Consider the following 27,567-nt stretch of genomic DNA (forward strand, 5'->3'; position numbering starts at 1 on the left):
ATGAGCTCCTTTATTCCCCAGCAGGCCGGTGTGAGCAGGGGTCCATATTATTGTGGTGTATAGTTGAGGGGGAAGCTTTTGCAGAAGGAGAATAGCTGCGACAGGAGCTTGTCCACGACGGTAGCGTAGGCATGCCTGGAGAGAGTCCGTAACAATCGTGAGGGGGTGTTCACTGCGGTGCGTGGTAGCGGCGTGAGCTATTGCGATCGATTCAGCGGTAGTGGAGGAGATTCCACGATACGTGGCAGCAGTCATGGTGGTACCCGTAGAGTCGAGAGCCACAATTGTGGTAGGCCGGTCATGGTGAGTAGACGCAATATCTGTATATCGGACGTGTGGATCCCTGTCCAGTCTTCTTTGCAGCATTCACACACGAGCTATTCTTCTGCCCCTGTTATGACTTAAGTGCATGTGCCTCGGGATAGGAGCGATGTGAATACGTTGACGCAAAGAAATGGGGATCGGATTGGGCGTATCCTGAGCTCTTGGGGTGTCATGACCCAGAAGACCGAGCAGGTGTCGTCCTGTTGAAGTAAGTTGAAGGCGATGGATTTTGGTCGTGCGTTGTGCTTCAAGTAACTCCGAAATAGTTTTTTAGGAGTTTTTGCGTGGGCGTAAAGATGGGCAGATGAAGGGCCGTTTTGTAGGCTTTTCGTACTAATATATCAAGTTTTCTCAATTCGGCGGGTTTGAGTGCAACATACGGCGTCCGATAGGTGATGCGGCTAAGTAGCAAAGCTTGTATGAGCTTGCAGGAATAATGCTTCCTTAGCCCTGCATGTTGGTGGCTTACACGTTTTATCAGATGGGTAAGCTGGGCTCATGTTTTGTTCAGTTGAGGGATAAGGGCGGCACCAGAGCCATCGTGATGGAAAGGGACGCCGAGAATACGTAGAGTAGGCACTTGGGGGATAGAAGTGTTTTGGATTTTCAGATTAGGATTTATTGGGGGTTCAGGAGGTCGACCTCGTGTGTGCGAGCGAAGCAGCAGCACTGCAGACTTCTCGGCTTGGCAGCGAAGCCCTCGTGGTATGAGATACGTATTGATGGTGTTTACGGCTTGCTGTAGGGTGTCTTGTTGGGCTCCGACTGACCCTTGAGTTGTCCACAACGTGATGTCGTCGGCATAGAAAGCATGGTGAAGGTCCGGGATGTGGTCGAGCTCTACGGGTAGATGAAGTAAAGCAATAATAAAGAGGAGGGGTGAAATGACGGAGCCTTGGGTTGTGCCGCGCGCAGGCATGTTAAAAAGGGGGGTCGAGTGTGAACCGAGTCGAAGTGTGGCCGATTGGTTGTGGAGGAAAGCCTTTGCGTAGTTGAAGGTTCGATGGCCGCAGTGTGTAGTGGCAAGATTGTCCAGAATTGCAGAATGGTAAACGTTACCGAATGCCCCCTGCCCATCGAGAGTCATGATCATTTTGGGATGGCTGGGGCTAAGGGTTTGGATTACTTGCTCTTTGAGTTGTAGCAGCACGTCTTGAGTTGATAGTCCAGTACGAAAGCCAAACATGGTGTTGGGATACTGATTGATTGATTGATTGTGGGGTTTAACGCGCCGACGCAACGCAGGCGATGAGGCGCGCCGTAGTGGAGGGCTCCGGATTAATTTTGACCACCTGGGGATCTTTATCGTGCGCCGAAATCTCGTACACACTGGCGTTTTTGCTTTTCGCCTCCACCAGAAAAGCGGCCGCCGCGGCCGGGAATCGAACCCGCGACCTTGTGCTCAGCAGCGCAACGCCTTAGCCACTGAGCCACCGCGGCGGGTTGTTGAGATACTGTCCGGCTGTTTCAAGATGCGTGGTTAGACGTATATAAACCAAGTGTTCAAAAATTCTGCCAACACAAGACATAAGAGAGAGAGGTCGGAGATTGTTGAGTCCTAGGGATTTGTGGGGTTTCGGTATGAGGATGATATCCGATCTTTTCCACTGTTCAGGTAGAGTTCCGGTTTCCCAGCGTTGATTGGAAAGGTCAAGAAGGGCTTGCATAGTTTCGTCGTCGAGATTGCGGAGTAGTCGGTTAGTTATTCGATCGTGTCCAGGGGCACTGTTGCGTTTTAACATTTGTAGCACCTGATGGAGTTCTTCCATGGTGAACGGGGAGTCTAGCTCTGCATTGTCATTTCCAGTATATTGCTTGGAATCATTTGATGGTGGGTATTGGGATTCGTGGCCAAAGATATTCCGTCGAAGTGATTGAAGGAGTTCCTCAGGTGATAAGTCTGAGGTTTGTACTAGGCGGTGAATTTGGTTTGAAGTAACGGTGCGCGTCTGTTCTTTGTCGATGAGAGAGCGCAGTATGTGCCATGTTTTCTTCGTGCTTAGCGTACCTTGAAGCTGGTTGCAGAAAAATGCCCAGTTTTGCTTCTGTAAAATTTTGGAGTAATCTTGGGCGTGTTGGTTTAAGACACCAATACGTTGCTTTAAGCGTTTATTGTGGTTTTGTTTACGCCACCGGCTAGTAAGGCTCTGTCTGGCTTCCCAAATGTGGAGGAGATGTGGGTCTGCTACAGGGTGTTCCGTCGTCAAAGATATCGTTGTCGTGTGCTGCAGCAGCCGTTGTTCGAGTGCATCAATCCATGCGGCGAGATTATCTTGCGGGGAAGGGAGAGAAGTGTTATCTTCGCGGAATTTTTGCCAGTCGGTGATTCGAGCTTGCCCGATTCGTATTGGATTAGTTTGGTAAGTTAGTCTGATGAAGATAATGGCATGATCACTGCCTAAGCGATTGGCTTGGCACGTCCACTATATTAGCGGGCAGTTCTTCGTAAGGGTGAGGTCCGGGATAGTGTCACGTGTTACGCTATTTCCGATGCGGGTAGGTTGAGTAAGGTCGTTTTGGAGACAAAGTCTATGATCGTGGATGGCTTTCTGTCGGCGCGTGCCTTTCTTGGAGTTTCGGTGGTATCCCTATCCCATATGTGCAGCGTTGACGTCACCAAGTAATACGAAGGGGGCGTCTCTTGCTACTGTAATAGCTTTTTGGATGAGGGTGTTGACATCGCTGAGTTGGTGGGTAGGTGGGCTATACACGTTGAGAATGAAGAGTGATGTTGAATTTGTTGTTGTCGGCAGGATTTCTACAAACGTATTGGGGGTATCAGAGGCAATGATGTGAGTTAACACCGGGAGATGAGCTTCTACAAAAGTAGCCGTCCAGTGGTGCGGGTCAGTTGTGAACGTTTGGTAGCCAATCAGTTTAGGTTGCGGGACTTTCGTTTCTTGAAGGGCGACTACGTCCTCAGGATCACATGCGAGGAAGAGATCTAGTTGATGTTTCTTGCTTGTGAAAGATCGGCAATTCCATTGAAGGATGTGCAGTGGGACGGTGGGTTGTGTCTTCATGGTCCAGGTGTTGTCCTAGTGTCCTGGGAAGTGTGTGTTTGTTGGATTGTGTGTGAGGGTAGAAATACGAGCTTGACATTTTTGATCATCGGTGTGGCAGGAGAGGACTCGGGTTGTTGGTGCCGAACAGGCTGTGCATCCATGGATTCTTGTTCTTCGTTGGGTACCGATAATGTGGCGCGTATAGGGGCTACTGCTTGGTGTATGATGTTGGTAAGTGTGGTCACCGCGACCTTAAACCGCGGCCGTAGTGTGGTCACCGCGGTCAATCTCAGTCACGAGGTGTGTTTCGAAGGCAGAAACCTGTTCGGCAAGGCGGTTGTGCCGCTGCAGGAGTTAAATGTGCTGTGCGTAGACAGTCAGTTGTGTTGACTGTGATTAGCGGTTGATGGGAGGGGAGGGGTTATCATGGGGGGAAAGGGTGGAGCAGTGGAAGAGGTGGCAAGAACAGCTGACCAGCTCACCTGGTGGTGGGGCGCTGGCTGGTTGGTCTTCGGTAGAGCCGGCAAGTTGTCATTGTCCAGTGGCAGAGTCGAAGTGGGCAAGTTTTTTGTGGAAGTCTGATGAGAAGTGCGAGTCGGGGGTCTAATGGGTGGGCGTGAACGTTGTGGACAGTCCTTGTTAGCAGTTGGATGGGGACCTTTGATAAGTGATTTTTTTCGCGTCGTGCGGAGTTAGGCGTACCCCCAAGTGTTTTTAATTGAAGGTTGTTACCCCAGCCCTTAAGAATGTCTGTAAAACTCAACAGCCGAACATCCTATCTCGTTCCCGTGAAACTATAAGTACTGACAATCTTCACTGAGGTAGTGTTGTTCAGAAGGCGCTTTTAACGTTGCTCAAAAGTCGGCCTTTTCTGTATTTTAAAACGGTTTCACTAGACAGCGGTTGCCATGTCATACCGCACCTATGATGCACGTCGGCGAAACTTCGTGTTGACTACAAGTGGCTATCCCGGTGGAACCGCCACCCAGCCCGCTTCGTGCACACAAACATAGTATGCGACAGCGTGCACACAAATTTCGTGCTCACAAACATAGTATGCGACAGCGCAGCATTGCTTCGGTAGCCATTCATTTCCTCTTTGCTAACTTTGCGCTAAACCTTGGGGTCTCGTCACAGGGTAGGTGATGCTAGTGCTCCTTTCGTGGCAGGATGAAATTGTGCTTTTGTGCCAATTCACCGGCAACTACATTTAATTTTCACAATGGAAGAAATGAAAGCTGTGCTTGCTGGTGCAGGAGGGTCCCTTGCACGTCGTTGTCTGGTGGTGAGCCTGAAGCAAAAGGTCAGGGCCCTTCCACTGTATAAAGTAACATGTCAATCGAAGTTCGCAGCCTTCAAAAGGTCCACTTGCGCGAAAAAAGAAAAATTGAAGAAAAAGATGGAGCGAGAGGGATTGAGAGAGCTTTTTTGAATGCTGGAAGCGTTAGTGCCACAAATGGCTCAGTTTGCGACTGAAAGTGAAAAGTAACGAGGAAAAAGTGCGTACAAAGTATAAACAGGGTGGAGAAATAGGGAAACGAATCTAAAGCCTTCAAAAATTTAAGCATTAGCATAAATTATATGGGGACCTTAAATTTATGGAAGCCCGACCAATCCTAAGTCAGACAATGAAGTCAACACCGCTTTTGTCCCTAGCGCAGCGTCACCGTGACTTTACCAAGGTCTAAGAAAGTGACCCAGTCTTAAAATAAGGGCGCCGTATCTGCTTCGTTTTTTGCAAATGTAGACGAAAGACGGTAAACGACTGGCGCTCCTGGTAAACAATTGCCTTTTTTCTCTTCCCGCTAACATCTCATGCTGTTCCTCCCCCATCTCCTTCCTCCCTAGGAGAAATGCTAGAGGTTTGGTCAAGAGAATTTAGGTTTACGGCGTTCGACTGCTCCAAGACGGGTTTTCCGGTGCCAGCGCTGCCGTATGGCGGGGCGCGCGTGCATCGATGCACCCTACTACAACGTTTATAGAACCACATTGCCCTTCTCGACGCGCGTTCCCAGCGGAATCTGGAACCAATCTAGTGGAACATTTTTTTACTGCTGCCGCGAGAAGCCACACTGGCAGGGAGGATAGCACTCGATAGAGGGAATTTATTTTCAGCAGTTGATGTATTTAATTTGCTCACGCAAAAATCCAGCATACTGGTGGTTTTACAAAGAAACACTTATGAAATGATTTTTGCCTCGTTTTGCGTAATATTTTGGTCAATTTCAACAATGTTGACAATTAAGAAGATTGCCACCGGGCATTGACCTTGGAGTTAATAAGGGTTGGCAAGAAAACCTCAGAAAGCAAAGGAGAGGTTGTGGTAGGTCATTGAAACAGATAAAAAATTTGGAAAGAAAGAAAGCGGAAAAAAAAAGCCCGCCAGGTGGGATCCGAACCCACGACCTCCGGAATACCGGTCTGGTGCGATAACCACTACGCTACCGGCGGGGCGATTTTCCCCTCCGCTCTCTGGGGTATTTATGTCAATGTAATTTTTTCCTGTGCTTGGGGTTGGTAGCCAGTGCCACTCTGACTTCTCGGGTTGAAGGGGACCTTCTTTTTAATCCCCGCGCCGTGACTCCAGTGTCTATGACATGTCGAGAGTGGGCGACCAGCCTTGAACCCTCTTAAGCTCCGTATACCACCACTCCGCTTTCTTTATTTCTTTTTTTCCAAATTCTTTATCTGTTTCAATGACCTACCACAACCTCCCCTTTCCTTTCTGAGGTTTTCTTGACTACCAAACCTTATTTCTATATATATATATATATATACATATATTTATATATAATATGTAGCGAATCAGAATAGGAAATGAGGTGCTCCTTGAAAGTAAGACAGAAAGAAGGGTTGGCAGTCAAGAAAACCTGGGAAAGCAAAGGGGAGGATGTTGTAGGTAATTGAAACAGATAAAGAATTCCGAAAGAAAGAAAGAAAATTGGAGAAAAAATGCCCGCCTGGTTGGATCCGAACCCACGACCTCCAGAATACCGGTGTGGTACGATCGTGGGTTCGGATCACGAATTCACGTGTTGCCTTCCACAGCCACGATGGATGCTCAACTCGTAACCGCCTGTAGAAGAACATGCCGCCAGACTCTTTCACCCCCGGCAATGGCGCAACGCGGCCTGATGGCCGGGGGCCCCGCCAGATGGACAAGGGGCAGGGGCCCCTCGAAAGGGTAAAGGCAGCTTTCCAGGGCCCGCACTCAAGGGCCCGCACTCGACCAGGACGCCTGTAGCCATTAAACAAACCGGCGGGTGTCCGGCGGTGCCAGGATTCGAACCCAGTACCTCCCGCATACAAGGCGAGTGCTGTACCTCTGAGCCATCGCTGCGGTTAGATGTTACGACCCCTTCCACCGGGGCAATTCCCGACAAATTCGGGTAACTTCCCAAGCACGAGATCCCGTGTGCAGTGGGTGCCTGTACCAATTTTTCACTGGTTCGTGCGCAGCGGTACCGAAGTGCCTCCCACATTCTCGCACCCCATGGTACAAACCGACGTGGTGGAACGGTGTCCAGTACACTGGATACCCGTACGGGGGCGCCTGTCCCCGTTTTTATTCTGGTGGGTGCCCAGTGGCTCAAGAACAACCTACCACGTCTGCCGCAGTGGTAGTGCGTGTCCAAGCCCTTCATCCCCCGCCAAGACAGCGGCCAGGCAACACTTTGAACTGATGAGTGCCCAGAGGTCCCAGACCCAGCGCGAAGGAGTTCGAGGGACCTACCACATGACCCCCCATGGCTGCTTGTGGTCAAGCTCCAAACCTTTTTTTCTACCGTCGAGACAAGCTACGGTACGGGGACGCTTGTACCTTTTACAAACTGGTGGGTATCCGGCGGCCCACGATTCCAACTTGGTACCTCCCGCTTACGATACGAGTGTTTTGCCACTCGACCATCACCGTCAATTTCTATAATATATATATATATATATATATATATATATATATATATATATATTGTAACGTGGCGGCAGGACAGACGACATGAACGATGAGACAGTCGAACGATCTATTTACAGTATATTTACATGACGGCCAAGCCAGAGCCCGCGCAGGCAGAGCGCACAGACAGATCTTCTTCGTCGTCGTACGCTGGGATGACCGAGCCGCGTTGCGTTGCCCACTTCATCGTCTTCTCGGGACATGGCCCCCCCGGTTGAAAGTGACCGTCCCGGTCGACGCCGCCGTATTGCGCGATGTGGTGAGAACGAAAGATGAGATGACACTGTACAATGACGCCCTTGCCGCCACATAGGATGAGGATGCTGTAGGCGATGCCTGGTCCCGCGACACGACCTCGTCAAGGCACGGACGAAACGTCGAAGGTATCCGGAACCACGTCGCACTACTGCGCTGGGGACACGTCATCGTCTTCTGGTCACGTCATCGGGTCTTGGCGGTTCTGAATCGGCTGGTCACGGGCTGGGGATACGGGGCGGGAGGAACGTCGTCGAGTGCTGGTAGCGACGGGGCTGGGGCTGCCGACGTGGGTCACGCCCCCTCGAAGATTGCCACGATGCCGATGAGGTGTGCAGCTGCGGCCAGCACGGGGAGGGACCCGCACCTCCACCAAATGTAATGTGGCAGCAGAGCAAATGACGGGAACCATGGTTGAAGATGAAGCGGTGTATTAAACAGGATCTGTACAGTTTCGGATGTGACACTTCCCCCTTCGCAGACGAAGCCCGCCGTGCGAGGCACGAGGAAGTCACAGGTGACGATGGAATGTCTTCAACCGGGCGACGTGGGCGAGTTCAGTTTTGCAGCTTCTCCGTCCAGGGGTCGTTACGCGAGAGATAACGTAGGTGACATCGCTCAACCGATCGACGACAAGGTATGGTCCCGTGTAATGAGACAAGAACTTGCTGTACAGTCCCCGTTTGCGTACAGTCGTGCACAGCAATACCATGTCGCCTTTATCGTACGAAACCGCATGGTGCCGACTGTCGTAAAGGCGTTTTGAGTGGCACTGGGAGGCCAGGGTTCGTAAACAAGCGAGGCGACGAGCTTCTTCAGCGAGACACAGTGTGCGGGAAACGGATGTGTCGTGACCTAAAGAAAAGGACAATATTGTATCCAGGCTATAAGGAGGTGTACGAGCGTAGAGCAAATAGAACGGACTGTAGCCGGTGGTCTCATGTTGGGCAATGTTATACGCATATGTGATGAACGGTAAAATCTCATCCCGGTTTTTGTGGAGAGAGTCAACATACATCGCAATCATGTTGGTGACAGTCCTGTTGGTACGCTCGGTCACGCCGTTTGTCTGGGGATGGTACGGTGTCGAGTGACGAAAGTGAGTCGAACAAAGGCGCAGCAAGTCTTCCACAACTTCAGCGACGAACTGACGTCCACGGTCGCTGATAATCACGCGGGGAGCACCATGCCTAAGGATGACGAACCGGAGCAGGAATGTCAAAACGATGTCTGCCTTCGCAGCTGCTACCGCCACAGTTTCTACGTAGCGCGTCAGGTGGTCAACGCAGACAATGATGTAGCGATTACCGGTCGAGAGCGTGGAAACGGACCAAATAAATCAATGCCGACTTGGTCAAAGGGGAAACAAGAAGGTGTTATAGGCTAGAGTAGTCCAGATGGAAAGCTAGTAGGGCGCTTGTAGTGCTGACATCGGAGGCAACTCGACATATCTTGTTGAATTTCACGGCGCATTTTCGGCCGGAAGAATATTTCTTGGGTACGGTGTAAAGTTCTCATGTAACCCATGTGGCCGGCAGTAACATCGTCATGCATGGTGCGTAGAACTGAAGCGCGCAATGGTTTTGGCACGACAAGAAGAAAACGTGCTCCCCAAGGCATGTAGTTAATCTGGTAGAGTAGCCCGTCATGCAGTGAGTAGCGCCGGGGAGCCGTACGATCAGCAGCAGCAGCGAAGAGGTGCTGGATGCTTGGGTCTTTCTGTTGTTCTGAACGGCAGGTAGCAACATCGGGGAATTCTGTGTCTACAGCTGCCAGACAGTCATCGAAATGGTCTTCCTCTCGTTCAGTGCACGCATTTGGCAGCCGGGAAAGACAATAGGCGTCTGCGTGCCGACGTCCACTCTTGTAGGCAATAACGAAGTCGTACTCTTGGAGCTTTAAGGCCCACCGTGCTAGTCGGCCGTTAGGGTCACGGAGGCCAGTCAACCAGCACAGCGTGTGGTGGTCGGTGATGACTTTAAAGGGACGGCCGTACATGTACGAACAAAATTTGCTGATCGCGAAGATGACAGCCAGGCATTCTTGCTCGGTGACTGTGTGATTGCGCTCAGCTTTGCTGAGGCAACGAATGGCGTGAGCGATCACACGCTCACCACTGCTATGCCGCTGTATGAGCACTGCACCAAGTCCAACACCAGTACCGTCCGCATGTATTTCGATGGGAGCGCCAAGGTCAAAGTGGCGAAGGATAGGGCCCGACGTGAGGAGATATTTAACGTGGGAGTATGAAGCTTCACACTCGGCGGTCCAGGTAAAGGCAGTATCTTTGTGCAAGAGGCTGGTGAGGGGATACGCCAAGTCTGCAAAGCACGGCACAAAACTACGGAAGTATGAACAAAGCCACAAGAAGATGCGGAGCTCTCGCACTGATTCTGGTGGCTTAAATCTCCAACAGCGCCGATCTTTTGAGGGTCCGGTCTCACGCCATGCTTATCAACAAGGTGTCCCAAAACCAGCGTTTGACGCTCACCAAAACAACATTTCTTGGAGTTCAACACTAATCCGGCACCTTTTAGGCAGCCGAGGACTGTCTCGAGTCGTGCGTTGTGGTCGTGAAAAGTTCGTCCGAAGACGACTATGTCATCGAGGTAGCAGACATAAGTCCCATTTCAGACCGCGCAGAATTGTGTCCATGAACCGTTTGAATGTCGCTGGCGCGTTGCAGAGGCCGAATGGCACCACATTAAACTCAAAAAGACCGTCCGGAGTGAAGAAGGCTGTTTTATCTCTGTGTTTTGGGTCCATGGGGATCTGAATATACCCGGATTTTAAATCTATTGACGAGAAATAAGATGCAGAGTGCAGGCAATCAATGACATCATCACTTCTGGGCAGCGGATAGACGTCTTTTTTCGTGATGGCGTTCAAATGTCGGTAGTCCACACAAAACCTCCAGGTACCACCTTTTTTTGTACGAGGATCACAGGCGCTGCCAATGGGCTGGCCGACTCGCGTATGACACCTTTTTGTAAGATCTCCTTATCTTGCTCAGAGATTATCTTCCGCTCAGATGGGGCCACCCTCTAAGGTTTCTGTCGAACGGGGTGCGCCGATCCGGTATCTGTAGTGTGTCCAGCTCTGGTGGCTGGAAGTGTCGACTGAGAAACATCCCTAGAGAAGTCGAAGACAGAGGCATCTCGAGAAAGAAAGGATGTCGACCAACGTGTTTCGTTCATCCGAGGAGAGCGAGTTATTGACCATGCCGAGAAGCTTCGATTTCGGGAAAATGTCAGCAGGAGCACCCTCATCAGCACACAAAGCGGCGACTGAAATATGGTCGTTTGTCTCGTACTTGGCCAGCTTCATATCCTGCGGTTACACCACGCTCTGCGAACAACAGTTGAGAGCGCACAAAAAGCTATGTCCTCGTTCAACAGATACAGCACAATGGGGCACCAAAAGAAATTTCTTCGCTCAGTTCGGGGACAGTGGTTCCACTACAGCGTCAAATATACCGGTCTCACTTATATCATTCACTGGTACGACCGCCAGAGGCCACGCAGGTATGACGGTGTCCTCAGAAACACGCAAAGTACCAATATTTTCATGGGTATGTGGCTCGTCATCGAGTGCAGGGAACCGTAAGCTGCTAACAGAAATTTCTCCCGTCGCGCAATCGACAGTGGCACCGAAATCGCGCGAGAAGTCGATGCCCAAAATTACGTCATGGGTTGACTCGGCAAGAATTGCGAATTCCGCTTTGAACGTCGTCCTCTAATAGCAACATTGACTGTACACACACCAAGAGGGTGCAGCGGCTCCCCACCGACTCCACGAAACGGGGTTCCCTTGTCCCATTTGAACATCATTTTACGTCCCAGGCAATCTTTAAAAGCATTACTCATAATTGAAACCATTCTACCAGTGTCAACTAAAGCCACTGTAGAAACACCATCCACGAGCACTTGCACTTTGTTTGTCATCACAATTACTGGCAGAGGTTGTTTCTCTATCGAAAGCTGTCCGGCGACTTCACCTCCAACGGTCGCGCCGGCTAGTTTCCCGGCGAAGGGGATGCTGCGAGGCGACCAGGTGACGGGGATCGGCGCTGTCGTCCAGCGGGTGGTGTTATGCTGCGATAGGAGGTGGGAGGAGAAGCGTTGCGCTGTGAGCTGGTCCGAAACTTGTTGGCGGGAAGCGGGAACTGAGACCAGTGACTTTCGGCAGTGTGGTTAGAAGGTCCTGAAGCAGTATACCGGAAATTCTGTGTTTGCTCTTTGCGACAACGGCGGCTAAACCCTGCAATGTGGCCCGGAATTCCGCCCCAGTGGCACGCAAGCTGCGGGCGGCGAATTCTGTCGGGTTGCATGAACGCAGTGGCCTGTGTGTGGGGTCTGTAGGCCCGCCGACCTTCACCGTAATATTCGTCATCTCGGCGTGAATACACCCGCGTGGTGAGGACCAGGTATTCGTTTCAGCTTGTTCAAATGAGTAACGGTGGTTGTCGAAGTTATCAGAGCTCCGGGTAGGGTGGAAATGGTGATCGTCAAAACTACCAGTGTTCACGGACGGATGAAACTCTGTATGGGCCCATGAACGTCGGGGAGCATCATCTCGCGGAGCATAGTAGCCGATCGGTGCACGTCGCGTCAGGGCATCGTATGGCGGATGGCAGTCGCAAGTGGTGTCGATGCGATGCACCGATTTGTCATGTCGACGCAGTTCTTCCGGAACAATTTGCTGTATCGTCGATGACAAGTCCATGGCCCGGGTGTCGTCTTCGCTGGTTATAGTGGTGACGTTTGGCAAGCGATCAAACTTTGGTGCTATACGACGGGTCTTCAGGGCTGCGAATGCCTGACAATATCGTATGACGTCTTGTACTGTGTCCAGGCTCTCCGTACTGATGACGAAAGCATACACGTCTTCAGCGATACCCCTGAGAATGTGCCCAACCCGATCTTCCTCGGACATTGCGGGATTCACAATCCAGCACAATTTCAACACTTCGATGTAGGTCGTGCAAGACTCCCCAACCACTTGTGCTCGCTGATGCAGCGTCTACTCTGCTATCTTTTTTTTGCCATCGAATCCCCAAAGCACTTCTTCATATCCTCTACTAGCCTGTCCCAAGTGGTTAGCTTCGCCTCGTGGTTTTCAAACCACGTCAGCGCGGTGCCCGTCAAGAATACCTCGATGTTTGCCCGCTTGGCGGCCGCATCCCTGTGGTTAAAATTGCTCACCCGGCCGTAGTGAACCAGCCATTCGTCGAAGTCGTCCCCTTCGTTCCCAGAGAACGTACGTGGCTTCCTGTACGGCTGCCAGTTGGCCATCGGCATGGCTTGGACTCTTTTTGTAGCCCCAGTCAGAGGTACACACTGCGGGGAGAGACCGGCGACTCGGCGGCTTCGGCGAAGTTCCAGTGGCGCCGTCTTCCTTCCAAGGCTACCCAGCACCTCCACCACAAACTGTTACAGTGCAAAGGGTTTATTTACAGCCGAAAATAGGAATAAGAGCGTTGAAGGAGGCGGCCACCGATCCTGCGGTCAGTACGAGTGCGATTCGTCATCCACTTCCTCTACTGCTCCACCCCTGACGCATACCCAGCTTGGGGATTCGTCGTGACTATTTTAACGCTGTACAGTTTCTGGCGTGACAATATATATATATATATAGACAGAATAGGGGTTGGCAGTCAAAAAAACCTCGGAAAGCAAAGGGGGGAATGCGTTGGGTCATACAAAGATATGAAGAATTTTTTGAGTCAGGAAGTGGTGAAAAAACGCCTGCCGGGTGGGATCGGAACCCGCGACCTCCAGAATACAGATCTGGTGCGATAACCACTACGCTACCGGCGGGGCTCTTTCCCCACCACATTCTCGGGTATTTATGTTAAGGTATTTTTCGTTTGCTGAACTCGGAGGTGCTAGCCAGCGCCACTCCAACTACTCGGGATGAAGGGGACCTTCTTTTTAACCCCCGGGCCGTGACTGGAGTGTCTACGACATGTGGAGTTGGTGATTCAATATATGTCTCTGTTTTAAGAGTGTGGCTGTTGAGGATCGCGCCTTATCATAAATCTGATGTAGTTATTCCTAAAGTAGAAGCACAAGCAGGAATCCAAACCCCACTCTTAGGGTGCGCAGGGGTCTCACCGGGAGCGGGCTTGCGAAGGAGGGTTCCTAAACGTACACATATAGGGCACAGTTGCCTTGCACAGGCGTTTTCCGGACCCTTTAGCTTGGAGACGGCGGGCATAGAAGGGAGCCTGCCACCGCTTGGGTTTAGCTGCGCATTATTTTTGCCAACAGAAGAATTTGTACGGCGATATTGCTTCCATTCTCGGGGGAGCAGGCGATTGCGTTCGAGGTGGCACAAAAAAATAGCTTTGCCGTTTCCGCAAATGTTACACCGTGTGCCACTACGCTTATTTTTCGGATGTTTTTCATGTTTATTTTCATGTTCATGTTATTTTCATGTTTATTTCATGCGGAATAACCAAGGTAAAGAAATCATTAACGCCTACGATGCTGTAATTAATGGCGAAAACCTGAATGGAAAACCGCAGGAAAGCATCTCTTTCACCGTCAGGACAAAAAAAAGAATTTCAGAACCTAGAAGTTCGCATAACCTATGCGGGATGGCCATGGAATACCCGTCAGGAGTGAGTATTCAAATAAATACTGCAATAATGTGTTGCTCTTGTAACTGGTTGCGCGGAGACGTGTGAGTGAATGAGTTGTTTGAAGGACACAGCTAGCTTCCCGTGTCTGCTACTGTAGATAGAAAAGTTGTGATTGAGCTTGATATCAACCAGGCTTCTTCTACATGAATTTACAGCCTGTGCACTTTGTATATGTTACCTTCTTCCTGTGAAGTAAGTCTTATTATTTATTATCTCTTGAGCTTTCCGAGTTGATTTTTTTATTCCCGCAGTAAAGGACGAAAATATAGATGCACAGCCATGCTGCTTGAGTAGAGGTTGAGCGCTAGTTTAAAACACGTTTTCTAATCTGCTGCTCTTATACGCTCGATGACCTAAGTCAACGTCATGTTGTCCAAAATTCCCTTTTTTATTTTGACAATATAAGGCGGCTTCCTTCTCAGCCTGCTTTGGCGAGGTCCATACAAAAGACATACTACTTCGCCATACATAAAGAAGGCCGTCGCTTAATCTTCATTCGAAGGAATCGTTTTTCAAATTTCTTCTCCCGTACTCCAGCGTGAAAGCACACTGCTAGAAGTGAAGAGCTATGTGGTGCAATTTAGGTAGTGCAATCTGCATGCATTCCTGGGGGATTTCACGGTAATTCCCGTAGCCGCGTATCTTTTTTTAAAGACCAGCCGCGTTCTATTTATAGTAGTCTATAGCCTAACATTGGGTTGTAAGATTACCTTTCCTTCAATGTGCAGACCTCCTGCCATGGCTAAGGCTGTGTTCTTTCCAGCTGCCTCAATTTCCAGGCCACTGCTCTGTAACTACTTAACTAAATATAGAGTTCTAGCGCTGAATCTGAACTCCTAGTACCTTTACAGCGACGTCACCACCATGCTCACATCATAAGAGTATATATTGTTTACTCGCCAAACCCCCATCCTCGGATTAGCAGTGATTCTCATATTGATCAGTGCGAACTCACTTTAGTTTCATATCTCTGGTTAGGACGTTTCGAATTACTTTCACCAACGCAGTGCGCCTCTGAGACGCAGCAGCTGTCCAACAAGAGGATAGTTCTCAACGAACCCTAAAACTGTCATACCATTGAGGCCTTCGTTGTGTCATACTTATGTACTCCCTTGGTACATTCCCTTACCCAGAGAGGAACAGTGCTGTGGGCACTACATCTTTCCTGTGGTATCAGATGCTCTAGAAAAAACGGTTGATCACCCCACCCTGACAATTTTCCCACAGGCCTTCCTTTCGTTCTCCCTTAGCTATTACACCCTGCTTCATCCTCAACTGTACAAGCCTTGCCCTTGTGGTCACTGCATGTGCATAGACTGCAACTCCTACCTTCTCACTGAATGAAAATGACTAAGCGCGATCACATCCTACAAGATAACATCAGCCGACACCTACATGCCTGCATATATTCACAAAACATGCACCTCGTTTAATGCTGGAATGCTAGTTCAACAATCATTCAAGAGTGCATAACAGTATTTTAACACCACCGCCGAAAATTGTGGCAACAAACTACAAGGCCCGCTTTGTATGAGAGCAGATGTACGGGAAATAAAGATATTGTTGAATTTTCGACCATTGGGGAAGTACCTGGAATCATGGATGACTGTCACTAAATTACTGAATGACTGGCCTTTCTCGCGACAAGCCTATGCTGTATACTCCTTAAAAAATAGAGCTGTACCTTTTTCGAATTCATTTATTGAGTTTTAAATAAGTAAAGCCCTTTCACTTTTGCGTACCTGAATTTTCCGGAAAAGAGACTGAAGAAAGTTGAGGGGCAGCTGAAATAGCGACTTGTAATAACGAAGGTGAAAGCCACGTTAGATAAGAACAAAGGGGTGACATGTGTGTAATAAACGCGCCGTTCCCTACACAGAAGAGAGAAATCAACGTGGAAGGCCTGAGTCGGGGGCCAGTTAGATCATGGTGTAAAATAAACCAAGCAGCGCAAGAGGTCACGTTTTTTGGTCCCGCTTCAATTTGCTAACACTTTCCAACCTAATCCAAGGGTACTTGCAGCCCCTCATACCAGAAACATCAATAACTTCTATTTTAAAGACGAAACGCCCGATTGTGAAAGATGTGATGTATGGCAAGTCCAAACTAGTCATTTTCGCAACCATGAGGACAAAACCACATGCTTTTGGTGAGAAAGATATGAGGTAATAAAACAAAATGAATCAACTTGCAACCAATTTCGAGAGTGAAAAAGGTTTAATTTCTCCTCAAAAAGTTAAACCGTTCGCAAACTAAGATACTCGCAGAATCAGCAGAAACTGCAGGAGCAAGACTGAAACTTTGTCTGACGTCAATAATGTCAAAAAACAATGAACCTCATCAACCGGGTAACCAACCCCTCCTCTCCTAAGAGAAGGGTTAATGCAAGGCTTAACCGAAGTGACAACCGAAGTGAAAATATCGGTACTAACCTGCTACAGGGGCACTTTAGTTGTTGGCGACGTGTTCACGCCGCTACCGCTGCTGCCAAGTAAAGCTGCTGGGGTGTGCGCTCGTTTGTGTTGGATGGACTCCCGGATAGCGCCTGCGCAGACGATGCTTGTAGAGCGTCGAGCCCACCTTTGCTTGCTTGATGTTGGTTGTTTCTTTGGATGTTACAGGATGGGCGTAGCGGCAGTGGTCTTCGCTTTCCGGGAGGTGAGACACTAGGCCACGGCAGCCTGCAACAGGGGCAGTTTTGTTGTAAGCGACGTGTTCACGACGCTACCGCTGCTGCCACGTGAAAGCGGCTGGGGTGTGCGCTCGTTTATCTTGGATGGACTCCCGGATGGCGCCTCCGCAGACGATGCTTGTAGAGCGTCGAACCCTCCCTTGCTTGCTTGATGTTGGTTGTTTCTTTGGATGTTCCAGGATCGGCGTAGCGGCAGTGGTCTTCGCTCTCCGGGTGGTGGGACACTAGGTCACGGCAGCCTGCAACAGGGCCAGTTTCGTTGTTAGCGACGTGTTCACGCCGCTACCGCTGCTACCAAGTGAAAGCACATGGCGTGTGCGCTCGTTCATCTTGGATGGACTAACAGATGGCGCCTCCGCAGACGATGCTTGTAAAGCGTCGAGCCCCCCCTTGCTTGCTTTGTGTTGGTTGTTTCTTTGGGTGTTCCAGGATGGCCGTAGCGGCAGTGGTCTTCGCTTTCCGGGCGGTGGGACACTAGGTCACGGCAGCCTTCAACAGGGGCGGTTTCGTTGTTAGCGACGTGTTCACGCCGCTACCGCTGCTGCCAAGTGAAAGCTACTGGGATGTGCGCTCGTTTATCTTGATTGGACTCCCGGATGGCGCCTGCGCAGACGATGCTTGTAGAGCGTCGAGCCATCCCTTGCTTTCTTGATGTTGGTTGTTTCTTTGGATGTTCCAGGATGGGCGTAGCGGCAGTGGTCTTCGCTTTTAGGGCGGTGGGACACTACCCAGGCAGCGCTGGACTGTTCGGCCTTACTCAAGCCGGTGTACTTTGGCCGGTGATTTTCTGCCTGGCCTTTCTCCGGCAACCATGTTCGGCCCATGTCCAAATGGGGGCCTTTTGGCCGTATACGGCCGTAGTCCCGTAACTTTCCGATGGCCAGTGTCCGTCGGCCAGTCGACCGGCTTACGTTCATACGGCCAGATTCCAGCCGTAGGGCTCCGGCCATCCCAAAGCCACCCGTGTGCGGCCGAAGTACGGCTACCGGAGGACAGCCGAGATGCGGTCGTCGGACTCCAGCCGGACCAAAGTTGCCGGAAATTCGGCTGTGCTACGGGCATTGTACTTCAGCCACAGTACGTTAACTTTACTGAGGCCGGTGGACGACCACTGCATGCAGCGCAAGCAGATGACTCCACCGCGCTGTGCAGCAGCACAAACCCACCATTTTGGGTCCACTGCACCCACATCAAAGTGAGCCCGCGCGCAACCACCAGCCGTCCAGCCTTCAGCGCAGCCTGGCTTAATTATCAGCGTCAGTTTACACCAAAATTCATTTATTCAACAGTGCTCACAAATGGTCGTTCCTTTAATTGCTGTACCTATTTTGCGGTCGAATACAGCAAATACTCATTTCTTTTCAGAGCTGGAATAGATGTATTGTCCAGGTCCTGATATCTTGTGTGGGGCAGCTTACCTGGAATAAAGAAGGAAGGATGGGGAAAGGCGGGGGCGGGTGGCGGAAGGCACATACCTTAGTGGGTTGAATTTCACAAAGATGAAAGTGCCGCTTTTAGGGAATTTCTTTTAAAACAACACTTTCATGCTCTGAATAAATCAACTGTGTTTACAACAGCTGCTTGACCAGTTTTTTTTTGTATATAAAACCGGTGCGAATGCCTTTACGAATCGGTTCGGTACTCCCCAAAACACTCAGCAGCATTCAATATAAGTTACTTCACACAAAAAGCATGTCCAGTAGTTGCCCATTTTTCTTGCAAAAAAGTTTTCTGGATCGCCTAGAAGCCAATGCAAAGATCACCAACGAGCGACTCACGGCCCTCGAGCAAACGACTCACGCAACGAACGAGCGCCTCACGGCCCTCGAGCATGCAGTGCAGGGACTACAGAACGCGTTCACGCAATTACAAGCACAAATTCAAGCCCAGATACAGGGACTGGAGAACGATATCATTGCCAAACTGCAGCAACTATGGATGGGACAACCCGCCGTAGCACAGCAACTTCCGCAGTCGCAGCCCCAGTGCCAATAAAGGACCTCCTGGTCTGGCACTGGAACTGCAACGGGTTCTCACGACGAAAAGCGGTGCTACAACAACACTTAAGGCAGCTCAAGCGCAAGCCCGACGCAATACTACTGCAAGAAACCCACTGCGAAGGTCCCCCGCCGAAATTACAGGGGTACCGTACCCACGCAGAACCAACTACGGGACACAGCGTGGTGCTCAACGGCAAACGGCGCAGACACAGAGGTACGTGCATTCTGGTTCGGAGGGGGATCACCTTCGTCGAGCACACGCTTCTGACCAACAGCACGGCGGAGCACTGCATGGTCGAGCTCGTTACGGGTAAAAGGAAGAAGGAAAGCGCATTCGTGGTGAACGTATACAGTAACCCGCTCCACCACCAGCAGCGCTTCAAGGCCCTCATGCACAAGGCGGCCCGGCTAGGCGGCGGGAACACAGTAGTAGTATGCGGCGACTTCAACGCCCCAAACCAGGCTTGGGGACACGCCAGAACGACGGTCAAGGGAAGAGAACTACTACAGGATGCCATAGACGCGGGCTTCAACCTGGTGACGGACCCGTCGCAACCCACAAGAACCGGTACGTCGGTGGCGAGGGATACCACCCCGGACCTGACGTTCGTCAAGATGGGGACGGCGTGCTCGCGTGAAGCGCAATGGCGCAACACGGGAGCAGACCTTGGCAGCGACCACATGATAGTGGAGGTCCGAATCCCGCTCGCCGGCCGCAACAACTACGGCAAGAAAACGCACAAGCTCACGGACTGGGAAGCGTTTCGCCGGGCGCTACCCGAAACGCACGACGACATACAAGACATAGAAGAGTGGACCACCGCCATCATGAAGACGGTGGACGACGCTACTCAAGAAATAGAAACGGACGAGGGCATCGACAAGATGGACAGCCGCTTGGCGCACCTTCTGGAAGCCAAGAGCTCACTGAAGGCCCGCTGGCTAAAACAACGCACCAACCGTCGGCTGAGGAAACGGATCGCCGAACTCAACAAACAGATCGAAAAGCACTGCAGGGTGCTGTGCGCCCAGCAATGGAACCAGGCGTGTAACGAGGCGGACGGCATGATGCACACGGGAAAGACGTGGAACATGCTACGACACCTCCTGGACGAGACCACGACCAAGAGTACCCAACACAACAACCTTGCCCGTACGCTCCATAGGGCCATCATGGAACTGGGAGAGGACGAGGTCAAGAAAGCACTGGATGCCAAGTACCAGCCGACCACCCCCACCGAGGACCATCCGGGTTACCTCGGAGAGGAGAATGCGGAGCTAGACAAGGACATAGAACCATGGGAAGTGCGCGACGCGCTGCAGAATCTCAACAGAAGATCGGCGGCGGGACCTGACAGGGTCACCAACAAGGCGCTCAGGAACCTAAACGACGCGGCAGTGGAGGCGCTGACGCGCTACTTCAACAAGTGCTGGCGCGCAGGCCAACTCCCCAAGCAGTGGAAGGCGGCCAAAACGATCCTTATCCCAAAACCCGGCAGGCCCCCGAGCATAGAGAACCTTCGACCAATTTCACTCACGTCGTGCGTGGGGAAGGTGCTGGAGCACGTCCTCATGAACCGGTGGCAACGCTACCTAGAAGACGCAGAGCTCTACCCCAACTCCCTCATAGGATTCAGAAATAAGCTGAGCACGCAGGACGCCATGATCCTGCTAAAACACGAGATCCTGGACGACGACACAATGACCAGAGACAATAGAGCGGTGCTTGGCCTGGATCTGCAGAGTGCGTTCGACAAGGTCCGAAACTCGGCAATCCTAGGGCAAGTCTCTAAACTCAACATGGGAGGGCGGACGTACTACTACATCAGGGACTTTTTGACGAACAGAACGACCAAGATCTGCGCGGGAGACCTGCAGCTGCCCGAAAAGAAGCTTGGCAGCGTCGGCACGCCGCAGGGTTCAGTCATTTCCCCGCTGCTGTTCAACCTGGTGATGATCGGCGTGGCGAATCGGTTGGAAAGGGTGGCGGCCGTCCGCCACACCATCTACGCCGATGACGTCACGCTGTGGGTCCCAGGAGGCAGCGACGGACATATCGAGACCACTTTGCAAGAAGCTATAGACGCAATCGAAGAACAGCTCGACGGATCGGGCCTCGTCTGCTCTCCGACCAAGTCGCAGTTGCTGATACTCCCACCGAAGGGCGTTAGGAAACGCAAAAGAGACGACCGGTCAAGCATCGTCTTACACACGGCAAACAGACAGGTCATCCCGGAGGTCGACCAAATCAGGGTGCTGGGCATGCTTCTCGAACGAACGAGGGTCAACGGCGCCACAGTAACCAAGCTGACCACGAAAGCCGACGCGGCCATGCGCCTTGTCCGCCGAGTCTCCAACAGAAGGGGGGGCATGAAGGAGGAGAACCTGATGAGGCTTGTACAGTCCTTTGTCATAAGCCACGTCGCGTACGTCGCCGCGTTTCACAACTGGAGGGCGTGCGAGAAAGCCAAGATCGAGGCGACAATACGTAAGGCGTACAAGACGGCTCTCGGCCTCATCAGAAGTACGAACACTGACAAACTCGCGGCGTTGGGGGTGCACAACACCCTCGACGAAATCGCGGAAGCACAGAAGACGGCGCAGTTTGAGCGCCTGTCGGGCACCAGAACGGGACGGTACATCCTCCGACGCCTGGGATGTACCGTCCCAGGTTGGAGGACAACCAGCAGGGGAACCGCTGCCAGAGGGAACGCGGGCACGGCTCGTCGTCTGTCCTATCCCTCGCAATATGAACCCAGAACATAACAAGGAACGAAGGACCACTCGGGCCAAGGCCCTGGTAGACCTATACGCAAGCGACAACGGGGCAGTGTATGTGGATGCTGCGAGACACCAAGATGAAGAAGACGTCTACGCGGCGGTGGTGGTGACAGCCATGACGGGAGACACGAAGACGGCGGCGAGCGTTCACGTCAAGAAAACACATCAGGCCGAGGAGGTAGCGGTGGCACTCGCCCTAGCAGACCCCGGGTGCACGACGGTCCTTTGCGACTCGAAAACGGCGATCCGCAACTATGCCAAGAACAGTGTGTGCGGTGAGGCCGCGCGCATTCTGCGCAAGGCCGAAGCCAACGGCTGCGTCAGTAGAGGCAGTGTGGCGCTCAAGTGGTTCCCGGCCCACATGGGTAGAACCGTGGCGGGCCAGGTGGGCAACGCGAACCACAACGAGACGGCCAACGCAGTCGCGCGAGGACTTGCACGCCGCGCGACGAACAGCGCCCAGGCCGCCTCGGACGACGTGGACGCAGGCGCCGAAGATTACGACGGAACCAAGGATACGATGACCAGCTACAACGACGTTGTGCGGTGGTACAGACTGTGTCGACGAACGATGCCGCCTCCCCACCCGAGGTTGACTCGGGAGGAGGCCGTATTATACAGACAATTACAGACGGACTCCGTGATCACCCCGGTGCTCGCGAAGTACATGTGCCCAATGGTGTACGACAGTGATGTGTGCAAACTCTGTGAGTGTGAGCGGGCCACGCTGACCCATATCATGTGGGACTGCAGAATCACCGCGACGAAGGCAGCAGAAGAAACGACGCTTCCACCACCCTTAGAGGCGGCGAAGTGGACTTATGACTACGACGTGCACCTCCAGGCAGTCCAGCAGGTCTCGGCGGCCCTAGGTTTGCAGCGACCGAGCGACCCCACAGAGGGGAGGGGGAGTGGTGGCTCTCTCCGACCCGAGCGGGGAAGCAAGGGCGCAGGTCCTAGGGTCAAGCCGGGACGACGTCCAGGCCGCGTCACGGCTAGGATGAACCTCTCGTGAAAGGGTCGTCCGAAACCGCTCTGCAGGCGACTAAATAAAGTTGCTCTCTCTCTCTACTCGATCAACTGTTCTGATAATCTTTCACAAGGATTATCCTAGAAGAGATCAAAGATATACATTTTTTTGTTGTTTATATCAGTTACGTGCACGCGCCTTAATAGTCTAAAATAACTTAATTTTCCTCTAAAGTCGTACTACGTTAAGAAAGTTCTAGACGTGTTGCGAATGACGCCCTACTTCAGATGGCTGCAGTTGTATCCCTCTGTGTTCACGCAAGGAAAGGCTTCAGTCAAGAGTATTATATTTTCTTTCATACAAATACCTTAGCAATTGTAGTATTCATACAGCAAAACTGGCATTCTGCAACGAATAAATCAATAAATATTTCATTGGTCAAGTTTGAATGCGTAGGTTTTTCAACCCGTAGGAGGTGAACTTGCGGCTCCGCAAGTTCTTATTTATTTATTTATTTATTTATTTATTTATTTATTTATTTATTTATTTATTTATTTGTTTGTTTATTTATTGATTTCTTCAGTTATTTATTTATGTATTTGATACCTGCTTGCCCTTGCATGCATTACAGCAGGGAGATACATAACACTAAGCATCAAATATGAGACCAAATAACAAAAAATTCTACAAAGCGTGGGGGAAATCGTCATTATAAACAGTGGATAACATCATACGTGGAAGATAATTACACTCTCATCTTGACCTAAAATAAAATGAATCGCGCAAGGTGTCACCTTAACGAAAAGTTAATAATTTGCTTCAAGCTAGCGATCCCACTTTAGGATATGTAGAATGGAGCTTGGATATACTTCTCCCCTTCTGTTCCAGTTTTCGAATGATAGATATTACGAAAAAGTTTCAACCTCAAGTTTCGTCTATGATCTTACCCGTCTTACCATTTAGGTTTACTTTTACTTTCCCTCATCCTAAGTTGACAGTACCAATACCTAATACAAATCGCACTGCCCTATTGTGAATGTTTTCGAGCGTATCGACCAGCTCTGCTGTAGGGATCCCAGAAAACACATGCGTACCCCTACAATGAGCGCACATGAGTGAGATGCGGATGTTCTTTTAAGTTAGGTAGAGGTTCGCTGAAATTTTATCTCGCAAAGCCAAAAACACGTGCAGCCGTAAATTTTATGTTGTGAACGTGCCTATTTCTCTAACAACTCGTTAAATAAACTCATCATTATTTATATTCCCCGGCCGTTCCGAAAGCAGTGTTATTTACTGTATACGCATTCAATTAGAATGAAGGTTTTCTTGTAAAGTTGAGGTTAGCGAACTTTTTAAGATTCACCGACTTTGCTGAATCAGCACACCAGTATATTATTAATTTCAATCATGCTGCAAGTATTTTGAATCACGTTCATTCGCTATAGTCCTGTAAATTACACAGTAATTCGCGAACATTTTTAACAAAGATTTGAGGCCACACAAACAAAAGAGGGCCCGCAACTGAGCCTTGGGGAATTCCTGAGGTCGCAGTAACATATCCGGACGAACAACAATTGAGAGCGACCAGCTGCTGTCTTAGAGAGATCCATGCAATAACCGATTCATTCAGTTTATTGCCCGCAATGTACTAACAAGGAGGTGATATGAAACATCGTCAAATGCTTTTTTGCCGCACAAGAAAATAGCTACTTTAGGATTATCTATTGTTAGAGCCAAATCGTGCGCGAACTCAACAAGCTGCGTTGAGCAAGAAAAACCCGACGAAATCCATGTTTGCTAGGATGCTGGCGATTACCGTAAAAACCCGCGTATAATACGAGGTTTTTTTCCCAATTTTACTATGTACAATTTGTGCCTCGTATTATATGTGGATCCCAAAGTTTTCAGCCGAAAATTTGCACTTTCGGTTTTGGTTTCAGCGGAGGGTGGGCCATCTTGCAGTTGCGGTGAGCTGGCTGCTGCTTCTCTCAGCCAGCGCCATTTTGATTGTTTTGACCACGCGAAGGATCGGCACGTTCACCGCAAGTATATCACGATATGTTGGGTGCACGAAGGCAGCATTCAGCGGCAATTAAAAGAAAAGTTATTTTATGTGCCAAGACCATCAGGAATTGCGCCGCAGGACGGCAGTTCGGCGTCACCGAAGGCAGCATTCGCGGGTGGAGAAAGCAACTGGTGCTTGACTGGATAAAGTCTGTGTGGTGTCGGCGGCCTGGAGCACTGTTAGGGGTTCCCGTCAGTGGTCGTGTTGGACGCCTTTCGCTGCCACCTGGCTGATTCAGTGAAGAAGTTGTTGCGCGAACCCCGCACCGAACTCATTGTCATTCCAGGAGGAATGACATCCCAGCTGCAACCGCTAGACGTTTGCATCAACAAGCCTTTCAAAGACTGCATCAGGTCCTGCTACCAAGAGTGGATGAGGTCAGGAGACCCGTAAGTGACAGCTACCGAATGGCTGACGCGGGCCTCTCCAGCGGAGCTTTGTGGCTGGATCGCGGATGCGTGGGCCAGCATCCCAGAGGAGCTCGTCAGTCGCTCTTTTAAGAAATGCGGCATCTCGAACGCCCTTGATGGCACTGAGGACCCCTTTCTGTGGTAAGACATTTCCAACAAGGCGACTTCCGGAGACAGCGGCAGCGAACTTGACGATGTCTGAACGGACGTCGGGAGACAGTGCCAGCGAAAACTGACAATGACTGAAGGGTTGAAGGGTAACTACAGTGCAAATAAATGTTTTCTGTGCTCTTTACCTGGTATTATATGCGGATGAAAACTTTTTTTCTGATTTTGCTGTCCCCGAATTACACCTCGTATTATACGCGGGTTCGTATTATACGCGGGTTTTTACGGTATATTAAACCAAATGAGTCATATCCCAAGTGTAGCTAATCTCAATTTCAAACACCGCAACTAAATTAACATCCAGTCTTCGTCATTCACAAGGCTCTGTTGCTATGGCAAATTCAAAATAACACTTATTTCTAAATAGGCTGTCATAAAATCTCATGAAGTAACATAGTGCAGGGCACGACGTTTAGTCTACCAATGCACGAGCTTAGCCTCTTCTACGTTTATCACAAACAGTATAGTGCACATTGTTTTTCGCAGTACTATTGTGAGAAAAATTGCCGGAAACTTGCGCTTTTGCGCGCCCTTGCCTTTCCTTGGTAGGGAGTCCTTGACATGGCGCCGGTTGAGCTCCTGCGTGGTGGCCGCTTGCTCGACACCCTTTAAGGCCACCTATTTTGGTGAACCACCGCCATCTCGGGTAGGACATCGCTTCCGGGTCGATATCTCAAATGGTCTCCATTGCTTGAGGGGCGAACAGCCTCGAGCGGATGCGTCAGCGAAGACGACGGGTGAGGCGTTGTAGCGGCTATGACTGGCGAGGCTTAGCTAGCCCGTCGGTGTGGCACAGTCTTCTTGTGGCAATATATGGCATTTCGCCGGCCTAAACGTTTCCCTGGTAATGTCCAGTGAGTCCTTGCACCTTGCCCGTTCACCTAGAACACTCATTACTGTTTCACAAACGTAGTTCGTTCATTTAAAATATTAGAAACACCGCGCGGATAAAAAACGTGTCTGCGCCATTCGACACCCTAACGGCTCTTTCTTCGCCCAGGGAAAACCGGTCCTACATCGGTGGGTCTTCTTCCAAGCACGTCTGTGCATGAAGTCTTGGCGCCAAGACGCGCGCCGTTGTTCGCAAAATGACGTATAACCTGATATCTTACGTAGGCCGGTCTGCTCTTGAACACTGGTTTCCTAAAATTCTGCGGCCGTTCGCTTGCAGTAATTCGGCCGAAGACGGCTAACCAAATAATAAACGTACATTCTGAGGCCGTAACTTGGCCGGTCTCCTTTATAACACCGGCTGCCAGAAGAAAACGAATATTCTGCCGCTGGACGCGCGGTTCATCGTTGAAAGAGCGGATGCCCGGCAGCCGCGCTTCGGCCGGTCTCCTTTCGAACACCAACTGCCACAAGAATACGGATATCCTGTGGCCGGTCGCTTGCTGTGCTTCAGCTAAGCACCGCTTCCCGAAGGAAAAACGGATGCCCTAAAGCCGTACTCTGGCCGAATTCTTTCTCAACATCGGCAGCCGAAAGGCAACTGAATATCTGGCCGCCGGGCAGCTGTCGTTGTGCGTCTGAACACGGGCGGCCGGAGAAATACTAAAGCGCTATTTGCCGAATGTTGTCCGTTCATCGTATGATCAGTCGCTGCCACAGCCTGTATGCTGGCCGGACATGCCAGAAAGCGGCCATAGACGGGTCGTTCTTGGGACACATTTTCTGTGCCGCCTGGGTAGGTCTCGGCAGCCTGAAACAGAGGCAGTTTCGTTGTTAGCGAGGTGTTCACGCCGCTACCGCTGATGCCAAGTGAAAGCTGCTGGGGTCTGCGCTCGTGTATCTTGGATGGACTCCCGGATGGTGCCTGCGCAGACGATGCTTGTAGAGCATCGAGCCCTGCCTTTCTTGCTTGATGTTGGTTGTTTCTTTGGATGTTCCAGGATTGGTGTAGCGGCAGTGGTCTTCGCTTTCCGGGCGGTTGGACAGTAGGTCACGGCAGCCTGCAACAGGGGCAGTTTCGTTGTTAGCGACGTGTTCACGCCGCTACCGCTGCTACCAAGTGAAAGCACATGGCGTGTGCGCTCGTTCATCTTGGATGGACCACCAGATGGCGCCTCCGCAGACGATGCTTGTAAAGCGTCGAGCCCCCCCTTGCTTGCTTTGTGTTGGTTGTTTCTTTGGGTGTTCCAGGATGGCCGTAGCGGCAGTGGTCTTCGCTTTCCGGGCGGTGGGACACTAGGTCACGGCAGCCTTCAACAGGGGCAGTTTCGTTGTTAGCGACGTGTTCACGCCGCTACCGCTGCTGCCAAGTGCAAGCTACTGGGATGTGCGCTCGTTTATCTTGATT

This window comes from Haemaphysalis longicornis, unplaced genomic scaffold (genome assembly GCF_048455015.1).
Source record: "Haemaphysalis longicornis isolate Haplotype H1 unplaced genomic scaffold, Haemaphysalis longicornis Haplotype H1 scaffold_23, whole genome shotgun sequence".
NCBI lineage: Eukaryota > Metazoa > Arthropoda > Arachnida > Ixodida > Ixodidae > Haemaphysalis > Haemaphysalis longicornis.